The following is an 8,074-nucleotide window of genomic DNA, read 5'->3' as shown; positions in this document are numbered from 1 at the left end:
GAGCGACTTTGACCTTTCAAAGTCAAAATCGAAACACACGATACCACTTTTGGCAGCCTTAAACGATTCCAGATTAACACTTCATGTAATTTCGATTTGGCAGCCTTCAAGTTCCGATCAGTATCAATAAAAAGAAATCTTCCGGTTACAAAATCAAGTTCCAAAGAAATCAAATTCCGATTTTGATTTGTAAAAACCGATTCCGAGTCGAGTTCTGATTTTGATTTTCAAATACAATTCCATAACTTTTAAGAACTTCCGATGCGATTTCAATGTACAGTTATAGATCTGAATCCAATATTTTACCTTCAAAAGTCAAAATCACATTACAGATGAATAAAGTTCTGATGCGAGATTCTTTGTACCACAGGTTCTAATCAGCAACTCTGATTAATACTTCCAACACAATTCCGAACCTTCATCGATCGGATGTGTGCTACTGAATTCAGGTTCCGATTCCAGAACTCCGATCCTGATTCCATTTTTGAGGTACCGAATGCATAAACTCATATTCCAATTTCAGTTTCGTTTTTGTGTCTTGAGGCGAGAGACGAACATCGCTTCAATACTTTGGCTTCTGGACCTGCAAATTCTGGTGAGTTCGGTTCATAACGAACCATCCTTCGCCTCTTGTGTAATTCGGTCCCAACTGTGAATCCAGATTCGGTCCTTTCGCTCCAACAATTACACAACCGAAAGCGAAATCAACCGAACGTTCGATTGTGAACAGTAGATTCGGGTTCGGTTCTTGTTTGTGAGGTTCGCTTCTATGAGTTCGATTCTGTGACCTTCGCTTCATAGGGACGAGCAAACTAACTTTCGTTTCTTGATCTTTCGTCTCTTGACTTTCGCTTAAAAGAACGAACACAAGAATGAGCCTTTTATTTATCCAAAGTTCCGAAACTAGCCCCTGTCAAAAGTACATATGACAGCTTGCACCCACTGTTCACTGCAATATGTCAGAATATTACCCCCTTTTCAGAAAAAGTCCCTTTTCATCCCATGTTTTCAACTTTTTCAACTTTTGTCAATTCCAACACTTAAAAAATCAATAAAATTGATTTCTTCAACACAATATCATATCTTTGACTCAAATCCACCATATTTCACCAAGATTTTGTCCCTATTTTTGTTTTTGTTTTTTTTTTTTTTTTTTTGGTAAAGTGCAAAACTTTTTATGGGACTTTTGGTACCCATTTAAGGTTCAACATTGAAGTTCGTTTCTTGCAAACCCATTTATTTGAAGAATATCTATCATCCTCTGAAAATAATACCTGCTTCTTAGTTGGAAAACAAAAATTTCCGAAAAATTCATAAAACCAGCCGAATACTATTTTCTCTTTTCTCCAACTCTTAACATATTCACCTGAATGAAATTTTCTTTGAACATTAGTGACTTCAGCCTTTTCAACCTTTTCACAAGCATTGGGCACTTATACCTTGGGCATCCAAATCTTCTTTGTTTTACTCTTGTTATTTCTCTTCTTCCTCCTTTTCTTATTTCTAGGCTTCATAAACAAATTTCGGATCTGAACATCTTTTTCTTCTTTCTGAATCTAAACATTTGAAGACTTTGACACACAAACTTTTGGAGTTTGGTAAATTTGAATTTCTTGAAGAATTGGCTTTCTGTAAGGAATCATTCCTTCAAAGATATCATCAGAACATAAAGAATCATCTGTTTGGGTTCCAATAGAACAGAATGTCTTCACTTTCACGATTTCAGATGAATTTCTTTGAGATTCATCTTCTGAAGTACCTGATTCGGAATGTAACTCTTCTGAAAAACATGAACCACTTGACTCCCCCTCAACAAGAACATTTGGAGTCACTTTTTCTTTAGAAACTTGAAGAACAACATGAACTTCTTCTTTTTCTTTTTCTTTTTCAGCCCTTTTTATCTTCAACATCTGTTTATGTTCCCGATTTAAATGTTCATATAAAATATGAAATTGTTCTACTATTCTCTCATCCTCTCTTAACTCATGGTGATTAACAGATGAGTATCTAGATATTTTCTTATCAACAAGAAGATTATACAACTCAGGAATATCATTCAACATAGATCGACCACTGATTTGAAACATGGTCACTTTGTTAACACCATAGATTGGTTTAGTAACCTTTAATCCAAGTTCTAAAATGGAGTCAAACAATAAATTCGTTTTATCTATTAGATCTTCAACAAATGATAGAACTTGAAGAAAGAGAAAGTAGATATGATAATAATTCTAGAGAGAGGAAAACGGATCTAAAAGGGTTTTTAGTGAGAGAAAACAGATCTAAAACGATTTTTAGAGAGACAAAGTAGATCTGAACATGAAAATTCGAATAAACACGAAATTTTCTTCTAATTCTCTTTTAGAACACAAATTAAGAACAAATCATATGATAGAATGGGTAGAAGATAACAGATCTGAACAAGATTTGGCAATAAAACAAAGTAGTAGACTCTTTCTTTTCAGAAAACTTACAAAACTTGAAGAACAAGGTGAGATTCAAGATAAAATTTCGCCATAAACAAGATCGATTCTTGCAAAAATCGTTGAGATCTACAAGAACCTGCTCTGATACCACTTGTTAGGAATAAATCTGAGATGACGAATGTGGAATATCAAAAACAATCAATAATCAATCAGCAACATATGCAAGTAATCTGATAAAGGTTTTTCTTGTATTGATTATGAGATGAACGTACAGAGAAAACCCTAATCTAGTTAAAACTTTACACCAAAAGTAAACTTAATGATTATTTATAGGGAACAATAAATATATCTATAAATATAAAATCTATGCCTAATATAAAACCAATGCCTTAGAAGAGCTCGATTAAGAACTTCTACTGTAAAGGCATCGTAGGGAATCATAAAATGATTAACCCTAAAAGGGCTTGCCTAAATAACCAAATATGCCAAATCAGTTTCAATATCTCAAATACTCAACATAAAGTCGAAGACTTTACGCCTTTGCATGGCTGTAATGGTCATCAACACCCAAAACACATCACTTCCTTCACTAAAGAGCTCATATCTCATGCATGGCTCACTTCTAACGTCCAAGATTGGATTTTTATGACTCTATAACATGAAATACACTAACAAGGGACAGATCTCGGATTCTTGGGGCTCATTAACTCAAAAAGTCATCAACTTTGGGGACAAAAACCCTAAAACACCCCATAGAAATACAAAAGAAAAGAGTAGGAAAGCTTGAAGCTTTATACCTCCAAGTGAAGCTTCCCACACTGCTAAGCTCAGATCCAAGTGCTTGAGCTCTCACTCCTTCTTCTCCAAAGCTTCCTTTCCACTTCTAATGTTCAAGAACACACCAACAAGCTCTCAAAGGCACTCTCTAGCTATAAGAACAAGGATTAGGGTTTTTGGTGGACAAGTCTATGGAAATGGTGGCCAACAAGGAGGCCATGATGTTCCTTATATAGGGCTCACCCCCCACAATTAGGGTTTTAATCTGAACCTAGTACGCCCGACGTACACTATGGTACGCCCAACGTACTGGGTAGACTACGCGTCAATAACACGCTCATGAGTACGCGCAGCGTACTCCTCCTTACGCCCAGCGTACTCAAAAGCCAAGCCTTTCTTTTAAGGGCTAATTTTGACAACTTGGGGAAAGAAAAGGGTCAAAGGAATATACCTGAATTTCGGGATGTTACATATTTCCACTAGAATTCGAATCCCCCAAGTTTCTATGCTAGATTTATTAGAAGTGTAATGGATTAATGAGTTGATTACCCAATTTTAATATGACTAGTTAGCTTGGTCGAATTTCCTAGTACTAATAATTAATGAAAAACTAACACAATATTGGATCATGAAATTAGTGAACACATAATTAATTAAATATATTCGAACTATGGACTATATTGTCTAGTGATTTCTTGTCAATGATCATGACAATCAATCTAAGCATAACATGGATATCTAACGCTCTCTAACATAATCAAATTCGTCGGTTAATATTACCTAACCTTAGGCTTATGATCAAAGTCTCACTCATACAAACCTAATGATCATAGATTCATATGATTCAAGTACATCAAAATAGAATGATCATCTAATCCTAACAATACTCAACAATAAACAAAAAACAAATCATAGCTTTAGCATGAAAGGTAAAACAATCAATTGAACACAAGTAAAAACCAAACTCACATAATCCAACTAACGAACTCAAAACATATTCAACTAGGGTTCATCAAGATCTAGTAAATGTAAAGGTTTTTACATAATATTCAGTAAACTAAAGCAGAAAATATCACCAAAAGATTGCGAGACACGATTATCAAGCAAACCCAAAGTGAAGTCTCGATACAATAGTGCCTGAATCTTCAAATCCTTACTCCAATCGAAATTCTAGCTTTAAAATCGACCCCTGGAGGGTTTTTGGACTTCAAAACGAAGTAAAAGTCGCATATATAAGCTGCCAAAGCCTACACACCTATTAGAGTTGGAAATTTCGTGTTTTTATATATTTAGCAATTCTACGGCGTGGAAATGGGTTTCCTTGCCGCATACGAATGAGTATATCGAGACGAGAAGTTTTTGGGATTTTTTGATCCGCCATGCCGTGGTAACTCCCTTGCCACGACATAGGAACTGGACATCATAATTTGGCATAAACATGAAAGCAACCAAACTTTTGTCTAGTTTTCAGAACATATTGAATCTTGTCAATCGGAGTTACGAGTCATGTGATATGGCCAAAACACTGAAGAAAAGGTCAAGCTGCCAACAACACCCTTTTTATGTCTTTTTTAGCTTCGTTCTCCTCCTTTTACATCTCAGCTCCCATTTTATTTGTAATTAAACATTTTTAAGCATATTAAGTATCATATATCTAAAAAATAACATTTTAATCAAATATATTAAGAAAAAAGGCTAAAATATATAGTTAAATAAGGCCATATCACTAACTTTTCCGTTTCACGAAAAATCGACACTTTTACGAATAACGGACAACTACAGCAAACGAGTTTCCACCGTCAAATGTAACTTCAAACCATTCGCTCGCATAGCTATGCTATTCATTTGAAAAATATTTTGACATATTACAGACTGTACAATCGAGTACTATAACCTAGTGTTTTTAAAAATTTCATGGGATGTTGGATTTCGACGACTTGTCTCATGCGGACCGAAAACGCGCCACACGGTGCGTTCTCGTCCGCTCATTTTACCTAACTTGGTCTATAATTTCATGGGATGGTGCATCCATTCTCACACATTATCCACTATCTCTCTAGAAATATCCCCCCTCTCTCTCCTTCTCTTCATTTTCGACCGAGCACCACCGTATGCTGTAACATCCCGAAATTCAGGTCAAAGACTGTGAACGGTCAAGTTCACAGTAAACTTTTTGGTAATTTGACTCATTGAGTTTTAGTGCATCTTATGTGATATAATTTGAGTTCATTCCAACTATTATAAAATACCAGATGGTATCTTACTTCCAAATATGTAAGCTAGTAAACGAATCAAACAGCTCAAACTGCAACTCTAGTAATGCGTCTGAAAAACTAAAATTTTGTATTAAGGAGTTGTGAGCAATACAAACACTCTAGTCTCGTAGTACGTGTTTCCCTGATTTCGAAAATATAAAGAACGTCCCAAAAGGAGTTCGTATGCAAAAGATACGACCGTTTAAGAATCCAAAAACCAGTATAATATTGTGTAACATCCCAATCCTCATGTATGAAATTTAATTCTTTAAGCATGTTTTTCCTTGGGAACTCGGCGATTTGGGAGCCTCAATTCGGCATGTTGAGGTGACTTTTGGCCGCGGATATTATTGAACCAACTCGGCGAGTCGGGGTGCCCCAACTCGACGAGTTGGCAGCGGAGAAAGAAACCCTAATTTTTAGGGTGTTGCACCCTATTTAAAGGCCTTAAGTCCCTTGGTTGGCCTCCTTACCAGCCTCATCTGTCCAGAAACCCTAATTTCGTGTATCATCTTCCAAAGTTGAGTGTGTGAGCTTGTTCAGAGTTTGGAGATTTGATTTTTGGTACTCTTTTGAAGGAGCCTTGAAGTTTGAGGTGTCTAGTTCGAGAGGAAGGCTATAGATCCAGAACCTCCCCATTTGTTGCAGTCCTTTTGAGGTATAAAGTCAACACATTGCTTCCTTATTTCTTAGATCTCTTCCTTGAGGTTTTATTATGATTATTGGCTCATTGTCAAGTTGTTCAAGGAGTTGAGTATATTATGGGTTGTCACTTTAGATCTGGCCATTTTGTGGCCTCATTTGGCTTAAAGTTGCAAGCTTTATCAGGTTCTAGGCCTCGTTCATGCATTAAGTCCTTTATTAAGCCTTTAATGAGTTCTAGAGCTTCTTTTTGGCATGCATGAACGTAAAGTTGGCAACTTTGCGTGGTTTTCCAGCTCCAGGGTATCAGATCTACATTTTGAAGCCTTAGATTCGATAAGAGGATTGAATGTGTTAAGCTGGCGAAAACATGGCGAGTTTCCAGCCAACTCGGCGAGTTGGCTAGGGTTTTCCCAACCTTCTAAGTATTATAGAAACTCGACGAGTTTGTTGGTGCACTTGACGAGTTGGGTTAACATAGACTTTTGACCTTGACTGTTGAATTTGACTTTGACCATGGTTGACCAAGTGGACTTTTGAGGGAATTTTGGGTATTTCGGGGTTTTGATGGAAGTGGTTAGATGGTGGTTGTAGGCATTTGAGTCGGGAGCTGAGATTCGGAGTTAGATCTTATCAGTTCAGCACTACTCGCGAGGTGAGTGTTCCTCACTGTACTTGTTGGGTCGAAGGCACCAAGGCGGGCCCCTTTGGATGGTTATCTCGATTATTGCATGATTGAGTATTGTTGTGATCTGTTGGATTTCTATCCTGGTAGATAGGATGATGTTATGCTTAGTGATCTGTAAGATCTGCATGTTTGTCTGTTGACTGGTTATATGTTTATTTGTTATGTATATGTGGACATGTTATGTGTGGTTGGGTTGAGGCGATCATGCTTTGTGCTGAAGGCCAACAGACCCAGGGCGTCCCGGATAGACTGAACGCCAGTGGGGCGTACCAATCAGGCCGCAGGCCCAGAGAACGTTCCAGATAGGCTGAAGGCCCAAGGAGGCGTACCAGTCATGCTGAAGGTTCTGTGAGCGTACCAGATAGACTGTAGGCCGGTGGGGCGTTCCAGTCAGACTGAAGGCCCTGTATGCATGTTGTTTATTATATTATTCTGGTTTTGTGATGTGTTGGTATTTTGGGGGAAACTTACTAAGCTTTGGGCTTACAATTTTGGATTATGTTTCAGGTACAGATGATTGCGGGAAGGCGAATGCTTGATCGTGCACCTCCTCGTGTATTGTGTTATGATTTTTGGGAAAACTCTGATATTAAACATCTTTTAAAAACTATGTTGTAAACACATATGATATCTGGTTGATTTTAGAAATTTAAAATTTTTAAGAATTTTATGGGTGTTACATATTGTTTTTCTTAAAACCACTAAAATCGTTTCTATCCGTTGAAGGACTTGCACACCTCAAATGGAAATTCTGAAAGCATTTTTGGACTCAGGCTATAGCTTAATATTTAATTTTATAGTTGGAATATTTTTTATAAAAAAATATTTATAAAAGTAAAAATCAGACGTTTTCAGCTTAATTAAATGCGAAAGTTTAAATGTTATTTCACGGAGATCAGTATAATAGAATTCAATTCCGTCTGCAATTTTGGGAATCACCACGACCTGAACATTAAGCATACACTTTAAGAAAATTTATATAAACTGATACGAGGACACGAGAATCGAGGTATACATCACGATAAATAAATAATATATATATATATATATATATATATATATATATATATATATAGGGAAGAGTTTTTAGGAAAACACAAAAACCCTAAAAAAACCCTAAATATCATAAAAATGCATAAAAAAAATACTTAGAGATTACAAGACTTTTTTTTTAAAACAATCGCAGGTTTTTTAATAAATTCGCTGAAAAAAAATAAAAAATCAATTTTTTAAAAAAAAATTAAAAAAAAAAGTTTCAAAAAAAAAAATCAGCCAATTTATTTAAA

General features: G+C 36.1%; 1 long non-coding RNA gene across 1 annotated transcript; it reads left to right on the top strand.

Annotated features, from left to right (window-relative positions):
• The first annotated feature begins 370 nt into the window (after nucleotides 1-370).
• Nucleotides 371-7,453, top strand: LOC145118899 (uncharacterized). The gene is made up of 2 exons (XR_013713538.1): nucleotides 371-489; nucleotides 7,296-7,453. It is a non-coding gene; the product is annotated as an uncharacterized LOC145118899 (long non-coding RNA).
• Nucleotides 7,454-8,074: the final 621 nt, after the last annotated feature.

This window comes from Lactuca virosa, chromosome 6 (genome assembly GCF_052849685.1).
Source record: "Lactuca virosa cultivar CGN04683 chromosome 6, Lactuca_virosa_CGN04683_v6, whole genome shotgun sequence".
In the NCBI taxonomy this organism is placed as follows: domain Eukaryota; kingdom Viridiplantae; phylum Streptophyta; class Magnoliopsida; order Asterales; family Asteraceae; genus Lactuca; species Lactuca virosa.
This window is presented reverse-complemented; position numbering and strand designations above follow the sequence as displayed.